The sequence below is a fragment of the Carassius carassius genome, chromosome 14 (assembly GCF_963082965.1).
Source record: "Carassius carassius chromosome 14, fCarCar2.1, whole genome shotgun sequence".
NCBI classification, from domain to species: domain Eukaryota; kingdom Metazoa; phylum Chordata; class Actinopteri; order Cypriniformes; family Cyprinidae; genus Carassius; species Carassius carassius.
The window spans coordinates 27,092,886-27,107,739 of record NC_081768.1 but is presented as its reverse complement, the minus strand read 5'-3'; the positions used below and the strand labels follow the sequence as shown (position 1 = coordinate 27,107,739).

Below are 14,854 nucleotides of genomic sequence, written 5' to 3'. Positions count from 1 at the left end.
AGATTATTCCAGATTTCTATTTCAAAATAAATGCTGTTCTTCTGAACTTTCTATTCATCAAAGAAACCTTTTTTTTATTTTATTATTTCTGAAGGATTGTCTGACTGGAGTATTGATGCTTAAAATTCAGCTTTGAAATTTCAACAAATTACATTTTGAAATATATCCAAATAAAAAACAGTTAATATAAATAGGTTAGTAAAAATATTTCAAAATTTTTCTGTTTTGCTGTACTTTTGATCAAATAAATGCAGACTTGGTGAACAGAAGAGACTTCTTTAAAAAATATTTACAAGCTTACTGTTCAAAAACTATTGACTGGTAGTAGATACAATAGGCAACTTAAATTTTTCTCAAATTTCTAACTTTTAATTGGCTTAGAAATCTATAACTGCTGGACAATAACAAATAATAATGATTTGTTTATATACTACAAAACGTTTTTGTCAATTAGCACTGCATTGTTCATACTTTATTTATCACCTGCTGAAGATGACTTGAAAAACCATATATTATTGCAATCGTATGTTTAATGTCTTCGTGTTTCCAAAAGTTTCTGGCCTTTTTTTTTCTGTGTAAAAACTGCTATCATACAGCGATAGCTGGACGCTTTTGCCCATATTAGTAATTTCCTGATTTGACTTTCTGCGCGAGAGCGCCCTCCGGCTTTGTGTATGAATGAAACACACACTGCAGGAGAGTTCAGCGCTCTGTGATGTTCATCTCGCTGTATTCTGGGTCCGAATAAAATATCAAATCATGTGCAGACTATCCCGTCTCTTTGAGCTTAAATCTATATTTATTCACACCAGCTCTTGAAAACCTCTATGCGAGGGGGGGGGGGGGGGGGGGCTGATTATGAAAATATAATTATATTTTCCTTTAAAATGTTCTTCCTAACTTCAGGCCTTATTATCATGTCATATATAGTCCTAACTGTGATGTTCTGTAAAACAACAAACATTAAAATAATTGGTTCTTACTGGTGAAAATCAGATGGTCATCTCTGTTTTCTCTCATGTACATCACAGTGTAAGCTTTCACAGTTAACATCACTCTCATCAGCGTCGTCCATATCAACAACAAAAATATATCTTGACTCCATATAGTTGTTATTTTGGAAAAAATCCCAGGTATTTTGAGCAGTAGGATTATTAAAAATATGTGCAAATATAAAATTTAATTAAGTAGCCTATATAAAATTTCAGTACTTTTTTACTTAAGTACATAAAAAATCGAGTACTTTTGTACTTTCACTTGAGTAAAATTGAAAAAGGAGTACTTTTACTCTTACTGGAGTAATATTTTATTATATGTATCTGTACTTTTACTCAAGTACTTGACGAGCACGAGCACTCAAAGCGAGCACTCAGTGGAACACACTTACAAAACGCTATTGTGTTCCACCCTGAGGAACAAAAATTAGTTACGTGAGCAAGAAAGCCATCTACTGGAGGGTGTTCCCATGCATAGCATCAGATACTGATCCATTCATTGTCAGGAAAACCTATCAAAGAGTATCCATGGCCACTTTTTAGTCCCAGTTTATCCTTGGCTGTTACTCTCTTAGCAAACTGTGTGTGTGTGTGTGTGTGTGTGAATATAACCACCTTAAAGACTGACAAATGTAATCTGCTTCTGTGTAAACATGACCAAGGTAAACAAGACTGAACCCCCCCCCCACCTTTATTTTAATGTAACAACTGTGGATTTAACCATGAAAACGAACTCCACTTGGAATGACTAATGTCCTGTATCTAAGGTCAAAACTGTGTTTTCCTACTGTGAGCACATGCATACAAATTAACATTTAGAGGAAGGATTTCATCCAACCCTGAGAACATGACAAGTCTGGAAATTGATTTTCACTGTACTCCAAACCTCACCTAAACATGGACTGGAGTGGAAAAACATTTTTGGGTTCAATGGCAGGCACAAATGCACCACTACATAAATAGCCATGTATAGATAATAAAGCTTTATTTTTTATTGTAATTCACATATACTTTCTGAACTGAATGAAAATGCCATAATTTACAGATGGTGGAGATGGATTGTGTTCATCTTTAGCCATATTTTGTATGCTCGATGAGTGCCAACAATTCACAGAGACGCCACATCCCATCTGTGTATTGTCAACTTTTTCACTCTAAAAATCTGCTGGTATAGTAACACCTGTTTTATTTCACCCTGCTGTTCACAAATCCGCATTCTGAGCCCCCTGTTCGAATGTTCCACTGCTATCTGTACTGCTTAATCATAGCTAATTTTGTCATCTACTCAACATGAGGTGATTTTGCTGATGTTTTCTCTTTGATGAAGTCTAATGTCGATTAGAAATTTTAGCTACGATCCTACTATATTTCATATTTAAAATACTGAGCAAATTTTAAAGCTGTGATAAATTGAATCATGCAATGCAATGCATAAGCCACAATTTAAGAAGATCTGAATAACTACATTACCTGAACAAATAAAATGGAATAGAAGCCCAATGAGATAAGCTAACTAAAATAATTTGAGTCTAGGGCTGGGCGATATATCTAACAATATGATCATGCGCATCTAGTCAGTAAATTTGATTCTGTGATTACTGCTAAATCGTCATCAGCTGCTTTCAAATGGAGCGGCATTTAATAGCCAGAGCCTTAGATCACTGACAAGCTACGCAATATCGTGTTCATTATCCCAGATGAATCGCCTTCAATAATGAACGCGATATTGCGTAGCTTGTCTACGGCTCTATCTATTGAATGCCGCTCCATTTGAAAGCAGGTGATGGCGATTTAGTGGTAATCACAGAAACAGATTTACTGACTAGATAGGACAAGGGTTGGACAAGGGTTGGAAGTAAACTATGCAGATCACTGGCCATCCAGGCCGGAGGTGACTAGCACTGTTATTGTCACGATTATTAGATGGAGTGACCATGAACTTCATTAGAGGGCACTCCACTCAGGACCATTCCACCCATCAACCACCAGATTGGACTTGGACACTAGCACTTGGACACTAGCACCTCTCATACTGTTGCACCACACCCGAACTACATTACCCATGAGTCACTGCATCACAATCACCCTGCCACACCTGCACCTCATTCATCAGCCAATTTCCTTGCCACACCTGCACCTCATTTATACACACACATAAAAGCAGCACACTCACTCTAACTCAAGGCGAAGTCTTGTTTAGCCAGTCTGACATTTCCGAGCGTTTTTCCCTGTGTTTGTTATTCCTTTGTTTTGACCTTTGGACTGTGTATTCCGACTCTGATTCTCTGCTGCCTGTCCCGATCTCTGCTTGTTTTTGGTTACGATTCTGGTTATCCCTGACACACCTGACGCCATTCCTGATCTCTGCCTGTATTACCATTCTGTGGAATAAATGCTGCATATGGATCCGAACGCCTCCGACTCATTGTTACAGAAGACTTCGCCATACCAGGATCCAGCAGCCCGGTATCCCCTTGTCACTGAGGTATCGGTTCCTGTTTCAATGTCAGCATATCACCAATCCAGCCTAACCACAGATCCAGTTGACCTGCTGTTAGATCTTAAGCAAGGAGATCGATCTATTGAGGACTATGTTCAACAGTTCTGTGAATTGGTTTATCGAGTTCCTCTAGACGATGAAGTCTGGTTTAAGGATTTATTCCGTTTTGTACTCAATGAACCAGTAAAATCATGGTTGCCTAGAGGGGAGTTTAATTGCAGATTAAGGGACACAATGGACTATGCACTCTTGTTATGTGGTTCTCCTTTCACGGTGGGAGAGGCAGAGGACTTTAAAGCCCCAAAACCGCTGCACAAGATGGCCGCCAGCCCAGCGCCGCTGCACAAGATGGCCGCCAGCCCAGCGCCGCTGCACAAGATGGCCGCCAGCCCAACGCCGCTGCACAAGATGGCCGCCTCAGTTGAATTTCCAGAGTCAAGTCAGGTCCCCGTCGACTTTCCAGAGTCAGGTCAAGTCTCCACTGACCGTCCAGAACAAGAGTCTAATCAGGTCACTGTTGACCATCCAGAGTCAGGTCAAGTCTTCGCTGACCTTCCAGAGTCAGGGTTAGTTCCTGTTGGCCTTCCAGAGTCGAGTCAGTTGACCGTTGAATTTTCAGAGTCGAGTCAGGTTCCAGTGAACTCTCCAGAGTCGAGTCAGGTTCCAGTGAACTCTCCAGAGTCGAGTCAGATTCCAGTGAACTCTCCAGAGTCGAGTCAGGTTCCAGTGAACTCTCCAGAGTCGAGTCAGGTTCCAGTGAACTCTCCAGAGTCGAGTCAGGTTCCAGTGAACTCTCCAGAGTCAGGGCTAGTCACCGTTGACCTTCCGGAATCAGGGCTAGTCACCGTGGACTTTCCGGAATCAGGGCTAGTCACCGTGGACTTTCCAGAGCCAGGGCTAGTCACCGTGGACTTTCCAGAGCCAGGGCTAGTCACCGTGGACTTTCCAGAGCCAGGGCTAGTCACCGTGGACTTTCCAGAGCCAGGGATAGTCACCAGGACTTTCCAGAGCCAAGTCAAGTCACCGGTGATCTTCAAGGACCGAGTCAAGTCACCGGTGATCTTCAAGGATCGAGTCAAGTCACCGGTGATCTTCAAGGATCGAGTCAAGTCACCGGTGACCTTCAAGGACCGAGTCAAGTCACCAACGATCTTCATGAGCAAAGTCAAGTCACAATTGATCCTCAGGAACAAAGTCAAGTCACCGTTGATCTTCAGGAACCAAGTCAAGTCACCGTTGATCTTCATGAGCAAAGTCAAGTCACCATTGATCTTCATGAGCAAAGTCAAGTCACAATTAACCTCCATGAACTAACTCAAATCACAGTTGATCCTCAGGAACCAAGTCAAGTCACCAACGATCTTCATGAGCAAAGTCTAGTCATCAATGATCTTCATGAGCAAAGTCAAGTCAAGATTAACCTCCATGAACTAAGTCAAGTCACAGTTGATCCTCAGGAACCAAGTCAAGTCACCAACGATCTTCATGAGCAAAGTCAAGTCATCAATGATCTTCATGAGCAAAGTCAATTCATCAATGATCTTCATGAGCAAAGTCAAGTCACCATTAACCTCCGTGAACTAAGTCAAGTCACAGTTGATCCTCAGGAACCAAGTCAAGGCACCAACGATCTTCATGGGCACAGTCAAGTCACAGCTGATCTTCATGAACCCAATCAAATCACCACAGATCTACCAGAGCCTCGTCACATCTCAGCCGAACTCCCAGAGCCTCGTCACATCTCAGAGCTCTCGTCCTATCCTGTCACGGCCAGGGAGGCCGTCAATGAGCTCTCATTCATTCCGGTCTGGGCTACGGAGACCATCCACCAACTCTCTGTCTGTCCTGTCATGGCCACGGAGGTCCTCCATGAACTAACCGCCTGCCCTGTAATGGCCAAGGAGGCCAGCTACCATCTCATCACGGCCACGGAGGCCGCTATTAACCTGTCAATGTTCTCTGTTTCAGTCCCACCTGAGCAGACTTGTGGTCCGGTGCCATCGACTCCACTGTGGTGGTCCTCTGCACCGCCCTGGTGGGCTTCTGTCCCGTCTGCTCGGCTGTGGTGGTCCTCTGCTCCACCCTGGTGGGCTTCTGTCCCGTCTGCATGGCTGTGGTGGTCCTCTGCACCGCCCTGGTGGGCTTCTGTCCCATCTGCTCGGCTGTGGTGGTCCTCTGCACCGCCCTGGTGGGCTTCTGTCCCGTCTTCTCAGCTGTGGTGGTCCTCTGCTCCGCCCTGGTGGGCTTCTGTCCCATCTTCTCAGCTGTGGTGGTCCTCTGCTCCACCCTGGTGGGCTTCTGTCCCATATTCTCAGCTGTGGTGGTCCTCTACTCCTCCCTGGTGGGCTCCAGCTCCACCTGCTCCACTCTGGTGGGCTGCCACGCCACCTGCTCTGCCTTGGTGGACCCTTGTTCCAGAGTTAGGCCCATGGCGGGCTCCCGTTCCCGAGTTAAGCCCATGGCGGGCCCCTGTTTCCTATGCCAGGCCCAGGAGGGGCTCCTGTTTTCCTGAGTTAGGCCCAGGAAGGGCTCCAGTTCCACCTGCTCTGCCCCAGTCCACTGCACTTCCTCATGGACCTGGCCCTCCATCCCTCCCCCTGTTCCGCCTCCGCTCCACCGCCCTCCTAGATTGTTTTGAGCGTCTGGAAGCCGCTCCTTTGGGGGTGGGCTATGTCACGATTATTAGATGGAGTGCCCATGAACTTCATTAGAGGGCACTCCACTCAGGACCATTCCACCCATCAACCACCAGATGTCACTTGGACACTAGCACCTCTCATACTGTTGCACCACACCCGAACTACATTACCCATGAATCACTGCATCACAATCACCCTGCCACACCTGCACCTCATTCATCAGCCAATTTCCTTGCCACACCTGCACCTCATTTACACACACACATAAAAGCAGCACACTCACTCTCACTCAAGGCGAAGTCTTGTTTAGCCAGTCTGACATTTCCGAGCGTTTTTCCCTGTGTTTGTTATTCCTGTGTTTTGACCTTTGGACTGTGTATTCCGACTCTGATTCTCTGCTGCCTGTCCCGATCTCTGCTTGTTTTTGGTTACGATTCTGGTTATCCCTGACACACCTGACGCCATTCCTGATCTCTGCCTGTATTACCATTCTGTGGAATAAATGCTGCATATGGATCCGAACGCCTCCAACTCCTTGTTACAGTTATAAACAAAACTACAGCAAACAAGATTTGAATGATGAAAGTGTGATTTAAATAAAGACAGAATTTATATCCGTTTATTTAAAGCTTTTTAATGATTATGTTTATCTTCATCATATTATAGTTGCACTAATGATGGATAGATCAGTGATTTGAGTAACGATAAGATTATGGACATGTAAAAGAAAGGATTTATCATTAAGAAGAAACATTTAAAAATAAACCAAGGTTACAAAGAAGAATGTAGTTGTCACTTTCAGATATTACATATGTAGATTTATTGACAACACAGCTAAATAGAGTACTAATCAGCACAGGCCTGCATTCATTCATACGCCACTTACTTAAGAGCCCAGCTTGCTTCATTCCCGGCTCATCAGAGTCATTTGGCTTTACTGAGGTCTACAAAAGTGTGCTCTTTACCCGGCATTGGCTATGCATGGCTTGATTGACACAAAGCCCTGCTAAGGAATCAAAACAAGAGTAAATTAAAATCAATGTCAACATCTGTATGCAGACACTCACAATACTTATTCAACATTTGCTAATGGTGCCTGGCCGAGGGTGGAATAATTTAGCCTTATTTTGCTTTCAGGCGAAAAACACAAGAGGTTGAAAGGACAATGATATAATCTCTGTTCATTGAGCTTTATACACCTACACCTTTAATGAGGCCATTCTCGTTTCTATGTTGTTGGTTCCCAGCTTGGCATACTCTGAAAAAGAATTTTAACTAAAAGGACCTATTAAAATTACTTTCAGTAAACATATGTTTTCTGGCAGACCCAAATATAATTTGTACCACTGAATTTGAATGCCCAAAGACTTTTACACAAAGCCAGTTATTTATTTTTCTTTCTTTAAATATTTGGATTAGATTTTTTTATTTTTATTATTTATTTATTTATTTTTATTCAAGTGTTCAACTTCTGGTAAGAGTCTGGAGCTCAGTTTATCAGTTGTTGCTACTGATAAAGGTAGGATTAATAGATAGAATAATAAAAAAAGAACTTAAGAAACAAAAAACAAAAATGTATTGATTAAGGTGGTATATAAAAAGTATGTTCTTGTGTTTGAAACTTCAAAACACATCTTTGTGAAAAAGTAATGTAACGTATAATGATAAGGCTATATAACTTTGGTCCCATCACACATTCTGCTAAATGATAAATTACCTCATTAAAAAGAGAATGGATTTTGGGCTGGTGTTTTTTGCTCTGAGCTACACCAGCAGGACTGACATCATTGTGCACACTAACTGTGGCAGCTATGCATAGCACATTTGAAAAGTGGCATTAATATATCCATGTGGTTGGAGGGTAAAGATAAAAACAGTTAAGCCATTATTAATAAAAGTTGTTTATTTTATGGTAGCTTGTACAAGGTTTGACCTTGTGAAAAAAGTATCACACTTAAGCATACTTTCCAAAATAGTACTTATTATGGAATTACACTTAAATGTGAACTGAATGTAATGTTTTCAGACACTTAAAATTAAATGAAAATGTATTATGAATCCATTTTGTAATTTCTTTTTAAATGTGTATGCCATGTATTCAAATACATTTGTGATTAATCATTTGTAATGAGGAAGTTGCAAGTTAGTACTTTTATAATATATCAATTTTAAATGTTATAGCATTTATAATAGTTATAATAAAGTACATGTGCATTAGTATGTTATTCAACACATCAAGAAAGTACACTTGATGTGCGACCATAATCAAATCCCATAATCAATTAAAGTCTACTCTCACTAGCCACTTTACCACCATTTCAACATGGTGCTAGTAACTGTCAACTCAAATCTGCAGACTGACTTTGACTTTCGGCAACTAGTGTGGACGCCACCAGACTGTAAATTGGTGGGAAATCAAAAAAAAATCTTTATAGATTTGGGGACATTTAAAATTTCATCACTTGCTCACCAATTAATCATCTGAAGTGAATGGGCACCATCAGATATTGAGAATCTAAACGTCAAATGAAAGCATCACAATAATCCAGTACAGAACTGTTTATGAGTGTTTTCACTTTCTATATATATCCCTCTTCTGATTCAGACTAGATGACTTTCCCACTAGAGAAAGGAATATCATGGATAATGGATTCATATTTTAGCTGGAAACAACAATTTGAAGTAAAAAACCTCTTAATATCGGATTTAATACAAATACGTAACACAGAGTTGTGTCCATTTATTTGTGTTTTCTGATGACACCTATTCACTGCAGAGGATCCATTAGTGAACAAGTGTTGTAATGGTAAATTTCTCAGAATCTGTTCCAGTACAAGGAAGAAACAAATTTAGCTATACCTTGGATAGCCTGAGGAGAGTATATTTTCAGCAAATTGCTACTGTAGGACTGTGTTATTTTGCATTGAACAAAGCCCCTATGAGCAACGCAACAGACATCATACTTATTTATCATTTTGATTTATCAATAAGATGTAATGATCAAGAGTGTATTTGTAATAACGGCCTAAAAAAGTGTGCTATCAGCAAAAACTGTGTGAACGACTAGTAGACTGCTTTTTATTGTTCCTGTGAATACACTGTGCAACTGCGATTTAGCCAAGTGGGAAGCAGCTGGCCCTCAGCTGAGAGTGCTTCAGATACATCCAGAAGTACATCACAATGCAACATCTGTTTTTTTTTATGTTTGCAATTATTCAGGTATTAATCCATCAGTATATTGTAAAGATGATTACCAAGCATGTGGAATCATTGTGCCATTAAGGAACTTAATGGCACAATGACCTGGCCAAAGTAGCGGTGGTGAAGATTTTTGTTTGGCGGTTTGTCCCGTTGATAATTTTACATAATGATGTCTCTAAAAATGTTTTTATTTAATGAAAAAAAAACCTTATTAAACAGACTGTTATTTTAAAGCTTTTTATTTGTATTTTTATTTTTTTATTCTGGGGCCTGAAATCAGTACTGATAATTAAACAATATTTTCCTGAATGTGTTTTTGTGTTGCCACCTTGGCTGGTTTAGGGCTGTCATAGAAAGGGATGACAATAAAAAAACAATAGGTGGCAGCAAATCCCTGTTTTAATAAATGATTTATTGAATCATTCATTCAAAACAGCTTGTTCAATTAGAAATGAATCAAGTGAATGGACCATTGAATCACTGGCTCACATGATTTGTTCAAAAACAGATTCATTCAAGGAATGAAACACTTTGTTGCTCATAAAAATGAACATAAAAACACTTCTTTGTAAGGAACTTCAAAAGTTGTGCTTGAACCATTTTGCATGAAAAATGTCTGAAACTTGCTGAAACTTGAGTTCTGACTGGTCAATCACCATTATTTAGTTCATGAATTGTCATGAGTAGAGAATTTTAACATTTAATTTGCATGATAAATTTTACATAATACACAACATTATTAATCTAAAGGGTAAGGTTAGGGGGATGGTGGTTTCACAGGGGGGATGCTTTTTGTACATTTTTTTCCACCAACGCCTTTCAAATGAGCCCTGGTAATACCGGTGCTTAATCCAGAATGTAACCACTGTCACCAACCCACTGCACCAGCCAACAAAAAAGGGCTGATCCTTCATCTGGGATGAGGCATGTGAGGCTGCCTTCAACAACTTACATGAGGTACTGACAAATAGGTACTCATTGGTATACCCTGATGCAAGCCGGCCGTTTATCATCGACTCCAATGCCAGCAATGTTGGTGTAGGTTCAATGTTATCCCAAGAAGGGGACGATGGAGACCACGCCATTGCATACTTCAGCCAGGCCTTTAAGAAAGCAGAGAGAAACTACTGTGTTACCTGCCACTTCTGGCCCTACCTGTATGACGGAAGGTTTCAGCTGCGGACAGACCATGCATCCATCACTTGGCTGTTAAATTTCAGAAACCCTGAGGGTCAGGTGGCTCTGTGGTTCAAGAATTTCCAAGACTTTGATTTTGAGGCACAGCACGGGACGGCCGACAGCATTGGAATGTGGATGCCCTGTCCTGCTGCCCCGTGAGGAGGTTAACTGCCAAAATCATTGAAAGCTGGAAGAACAGGAAAAGGCCGCGGACAAAGTTGTAGTGTGGCAGGTAGATGGAGGGGAGGGGAAGTGTGACCCCTGGGACCTCATGAGTTGTGGCTGCAGCGAGAAGCAGATCCTGCCCTAAAGAAACGACATGAGTGGCTGGTTGCAGGTCGGCAGCTAAAGCAGCAGAAGATAATGACACTTGGCCCGGAAGTGAAAACCCATTACTCCCAGTGCTTCACCCTTACCCTCCGTAATGGTCTGCTTTACTGTCAGTAGCAGACACCAGACAGTGAAGCAACCGTACTGCAACTGCTAGTGCCCCATTCCTTGCGGTGACAGGTTCCATGTCTAGTGCACATTTCAGTGGGGACCGACCAATTTGGAGTAGCAAAGACCCTGCGAAGATTGAGAAGCCGGTTCTATTGGTCCGGATTTCAGCTGGACGTCGAGCTCTACAGTATGTTCACTGCTGTGATGAATGCACAGCGCAGAAGGGACCTATGCAATGACCACATGTCCCACTACAACTAGGAATGTAAATTTTCAATCATTTCCATGCTCAATTGCCATTTAAATTAACAATCAATTAATCGATTAATCATTAACCTTAATGCTGCAAAATGCAGCAGCGCAGTCACCGGCATGACAGGATGGATGTGCAAAAGCCACACACACACACACACACACACACACACACAACAACAACAACACTTTCTCACTTGTATTAAAGGGGTTTTAGTTAGGGATGTCCAGATCCGATCACGTGATCGGAAATCGGCCCGATCGCGTGGTTTCAGACTCGATCGGAATCGGACGTTACCTCCCGATCAGGACTCGGATATATATATATATATCCGAGACAAAAGCGTCCAGCTATGCTGTGGTGCTCACAGGAAAACAGAAACTTATGCAAACACGAAGACATTAATATACGATTACGACAATAAATTGTTCTTCAAGTCATCTCCAGCAGGTGATAAATAAAGTATGAACAATGCAGTGCTGATTGACATAGTATTTATTACAGTATAGAAACTATTCTGCATTATTATGTGATAAACAGTGTTTGTAGTATATAAACAAATCATTATTATTTGTTATTGTCCAGCATTTATAGATTTCTAAGCCAATTAAAAGCTAGAAATTAGAGAAAAAATAAAGTTGCCTATATTACCAGTCAGAAGTTTTTGAACAGTAAGCTAGTTAAGGTTTTTTTTTTTTTTTTTTTTTTTTTTTTTAAGAAGTCCCTTCTATTCACCAAGCCTGCATTTATTTGATCCAAAGTACAGCAAAACAGTAAGATTTTGAAATATTTTTACTAGCCTATTTAAAATAGCTGTTTTATATTTGAATATATTTCAAAATGTAATTTATTGAAGATCCTGGATCTGTTTTTTCGCTCTTCTTTATTCTTTTTTTATGTATTATCGAAGTATCGGATCGGGACTCGGTATCGGCAGATACTCAAAATCAAATGACTCGGACTCGGACTCGAGGACAAAAAAACCTGATCGGGACATCCCTAGTTTTAGTCTGAATAAAATGCTAGTAGCAGGATTATAAAATGAATAGATGTGATTATGATCATCTGATAAAATGAAGAGAGCACGCCATACGTTTGAGGTAATTTTACATTGTTGACTGTTTCCTATCCAGCACGGAGATCGCTGAACGAACTTTTTAAATGATTTTGTGGTGTGCTTGTTGTTGATTTTTTAAAACAAAATTGCAATGTTTTCAACTGACATTATGGCATTTAAAATAAAATTATCCCAAACGTAACTGTGGCATGCAGTAAAACACACTGTTGCTCACATTAAATCTTATTATGTGACTACTATGATCAGTACCAGTACAGGTAATTTGATCCTGCTGGATTCTGTTCTGGAAAATGTCAGATTTAGAATTTTTGCTTTCCGGTAGGCCTATTTGTTTTTAAAATCCGTCATACAGTGCATTAGATTGTGATAGTGCATGCGTGCGTGCAGATGAGGACGAGCGAGCGCGGCTTTGCTAGATTTATTTGGAGGTTATTGCTCACATCTCATTCGGCACAAATCCAAATGTTTCCATAAGCACAATGTATTTGAATGTTAAACTATTACTTAAAATAGTTTAATAGTTACTTTACACGCATTCGCATATAGACTGAAAAGATAATCCTCTTCATATGACCAAAAACATCCCTGGCATAACAGCAGAGTGGACCGGTATACTATGATCTATTTAAACTGACTAGTGTAACCTTTTAAATGTTTAATTGACTATTTTATTTTGATAATGAACAGATTGCGATGTAAGTTTGAATTGCTGGAATACGTGTGTGCCAGGCTCCAGCCCGATCAAAACAGCTAAGACATAAAAAATAAAATACAAACAAACCCAGCCGGCATTTCAACATTGATAAAAGTTAATCAACGTTGATAACACGACGTTGTTTCACCGTCATACCTTGCACTGTGTATAAAGACACAATTGTATGTTCAATTAGATCCTAGTTGGCATTTAGATCAACATGGTACATGCAAGGCTAAAAATCAAATGACTGGCAGCAATGGCTTTACAATCAACTTAAATAAACTACCACATGCTCAAAATTGTAAAACAGCAGTTTTGTTTTGGAAACATACTGTATAAAACAGATGAAAATAATCCCAAACCTTATTATGCAGACTATGCATGGATGTATTGTTAAAAACATGTAGTAGAACAATCCAAATACAATAATATTTAAGGGTTTTTGTCAAATGTTTTTGCATATAAATGCATATTTTTTGCTGCACTTGCAAGACAAACCCTTGTACCTTTAGGACTGAAACCAGTGGATCTTTTATTTTGGTGGAAAACTACAGTTTCTGTCAAAAACACGTTTTAGTAATGTGTCTCATTACAAGAGATGTGTACATTTGTGCAATGAAAAATGACTTGATGCTACCTACTGGCGATTTTCACTTCATGTTTCAACTTTTTTATTTTATTAATTTATATATATATATATATACCCACACTTAAGTAAAAGTGCAGATATCTCTCAAACATTAAACATACTTAAGTATTGAAAGTAAAATTACAAGTAAATGCATGATAATTTTGTATCTTTGGGTAAGCATATGAGGTACTTCATCTGGTACTTTATTTCATTCCAACATAACATTATGTGTGTGTGTGTGGTGTGTGTGTGTAAAAAAATAAACAACTAAAGTGTCCCATTGGCTGAGAATGATTTTAACTACACCCCTACATTTATGATCAGGCAATATACGTCACCCCTCTCTCATAGCTACATGGTGAGTAGATAGACAGTCCCCATTATTTTGAGGTAAATCTGTAAAAAAGTCTGAAAAATCTGTGTGTTACTTTAAGGAACGTCATTACAGAACAACTTTTTTCTGCAATTAAGCACACTTTATAGATAGTTATTCCATAACATTTTGTTTTTAAATGTGTACCACTGTTCAGTTCTGTGCTCATTGTGTGCTGATTAGCATCTTTGAGCTAGGTTTAAAAGTATCTAAAATTGTCACTACCACTACCTAACGTTATTTTTGTTTTTCGGTTGTGACAAAAGGGAATACATAATCCTCATATGTGTGGGAAATAATTTTTTTTAGCATAGTTATGCAATTAATTTACTTTATTTATTTTTTTTTTTTTGTATTTTAGTATGTTTTATAAGGTGCCAAGATAAAATATGAATGAATCCATCTCTGATAATCTCGGGTTGCTATGGTCACGCAGGTTTGTTTATGCATTAAACTTGTGGCCACGAGAAAAACATGTCGTTCCCTCAACATAAGAAGTCGTGGCCACGAAAAAATGGATGTTGTTCCCTCAACATAGCATCTCAAGGCCACGACATAAGGATGTCGTTACCTCGACAAAATGATCTCGTGGCCACGACATAATATGACGTTCCCACGAGTTAATATGACGTTCCCACAAATTAATATCTCGTGGCCATGACATATTATCACGTTCCCAGGAGTTATAATTTCGTGGCCACGACAAAACTAAGTAAACCGAACAAGTCACCTTACGGGCACCGTAGTTTTAGTAGTGTTCTAGTATGCAAATTAAAATTCTGATATGTGATGTGGTCGCTACCAAAGCATTACTGCTACTACAGAAAATGTGTAGTCACCAGAATTAATTTTTTTTTTTTTTAACTC

The 14,854-nt window shown here is 39.8% G+C and overlaps 1 protein-coding gene across 1 annotated transcript in view; it reads left to right on the top strand.

Annotated features, from left to right (window-relative positions):
* The window catches only part of LOC132157446 (CUB and sushi domain-containing protein 1-like), a 636,306-nt gene that overhangs the window by 176,736 nt on the left and 444,716 nt on the right, over positions 1-14,854 (top strand). The window lies entirely within an intron of this gene.